We start from the raw sequence: 2,054 nt of genomic DNA on the forward strand, positions 1-2,054 counted from the left end.
CCTCCCTCGCTGTGCTAATGTCCTGCCCCTGGCCAGGCACTTTGGAGGTTTGAGCTACTCCCTGGGGATCACCCCACTGAAGGAGCGTTCGTTCTAGGCAGCAAGCCGGCTAGGCAGGGAAACATCAGACACTGCTCCCAATGCTACACTCAGTTTTTCAGAAATTAGTCAACTTTATGGCCAGAAGAGACCATTAGAGCATCTAATCTGACCCCCTGCATATCACAGGCTTCCTGTATGACACAAGAGCTACTTTGGGGGCAAACACATTCCAGAAAGGCATCTAGTCTTCATGAAATGACATCAGGAGATGGAGAATCCACCACTTTCCTTGGTAGCTTGTTCCTGTGGTGAATCATCCTCGCTGTTGAATATTTGTGCCTTAGTTGTAATATGAATTTGTCTCTTTTCACCTTCCAGCCATTGGGTGTTGATAGGCCTTTCTCTGCTCGATTCAAGAGCCCTTTAATACCCAATCTTTTCTCTCCATTAAGGCACTTCAACACTTTAATGAAGTCACCTTTCAATCTTCTTTTGATCAGCTAAACAGGTTGAGCTCTTTCAATAGCTCACTAGAAGGCAGTTTTCTCCAGCCCTCAGAACATTTGGTGGCTCTTTGCTGCCCCAGCTCCAATTTCACATCTTTTTCAAAGGAGGACACCAAAACTGGAGGCTATTCCAGTATCAGTCTCACTGATGCCGTGTCACCTCCTGTGACGTTATTGACATAATCTGTAACCGTATAGATCACCGTTGCGACCACTGTTCTATTTGTAGCCAATACTGTAGAAAGATTGTAGCGTAAGGGGTCTATGGAGAGGTTCTGATTGGCTCATTATAATTATGCTATTTCTAGATGTGTATCATTTTTATAGTTGACATTATGAATTCCTGCCCATTTCCCCACTGGCTGGAGCATGGCTAGAGTGTGTCTGTGGTTAATGATGTTGCTGTAGATTGTTCATTTCGTGCCTGGGCAATTCACACAGTCCCTTTTCCCAACATATCTCCAGCACATCATTAGTTCCAATAACAGGGGCAGCTTTTCTCTGGGGCACTGAGATTTTTTGGGGAGTTTTTTTCTTTCCTCACCCTGGAGTAAACTCAGCTTTTTATTCCATGGTTCATGTTTTATGGAATAACAACATCAGCATGAAGAAAGAGGAGAGGGAATATCTCACTGCCAGGGCTGAAGGTGGCCACGTCCCCGCTGTTTGACCATTACCATTGCAGGAGAGAAGTTGTCAATACAATCGAATGCCCTGGCTCAGACAAGAGACACAGGGAGGTTTTGCTGTTCAGGGATCCATGAAAAGGAAATTGTGTGTCTGTGTGAAACTGAGAAGGGAAATGAAGTGGCCACAGGGTGGCGCAATGCCCTAAGCTAAGGCAGGAGGGTGAAGGAATCGGGCTGAGGAATGACTGAAGTAGACTCATGTGGGATTGAAATGACATTTGTTTGTGTCAGGCAGTGAGAAATTGACATTAATTCAGTTGCAAGGTTGAGGCTTCTTTAGCTCCTTGTAAAACTTTTGAACTTGATTTCCCAGAAGGGAGAAAGGGAAAGTCTGGGGCGGCCTTGAGTCCCTGGCTGGGTCTCCTGGGCAGTGGAAAACATCCCTTGTTTGGCCCTGCCAAGGGGATCGTGGAGGCTGAGACGCCCCTCGGCTTGGATCAAAGGGGGAGTTGGATGGAATTTGTCGCACAACCCTCCCTGCTCCCCAGAGCCCCACGGGGAGAAGCTAGAGAAGGGGGAGTCATTCCTCCCCTGCGCTCCCAGAAGAGCTGCTAGCAGGGCTGCCCAGAGGGGGCGGCAAAGGGGGCAATTTGCCCCAGGCTCTGGGTCTTGCAGGGGCCCCCACAAGCAAGAGCATCGCTGGCGGGTGCAGGGGGGGGCTGCCACTCCCCCACTGAGCACATTCCCCCAAAGTGGCGTCTTAGTAGGAATTTGGAATTCTGAACCACTTAAAGGAGGGGAAAGTGATCAGGAACAGTCAGCATGGATTCACCAAGGGCAAGTCATGCCTGACTAACCTAATTGCCTTCTATGATGA

The sequence above is a fragment of the Mauremys reevesii genome, linkage group 14 (assembly GCF_016161935.1).
Source record: "Mauremys reevesii isolate NIE-2019 linkage group 14, ASM1616193v1, whole genome shotgun sequence".
Taxonomy (NCBI): Eukaryota; Metazoa; Chordata; order Testudines; family Geoemydidae; genus Mauremys; species Mauremys reevesii.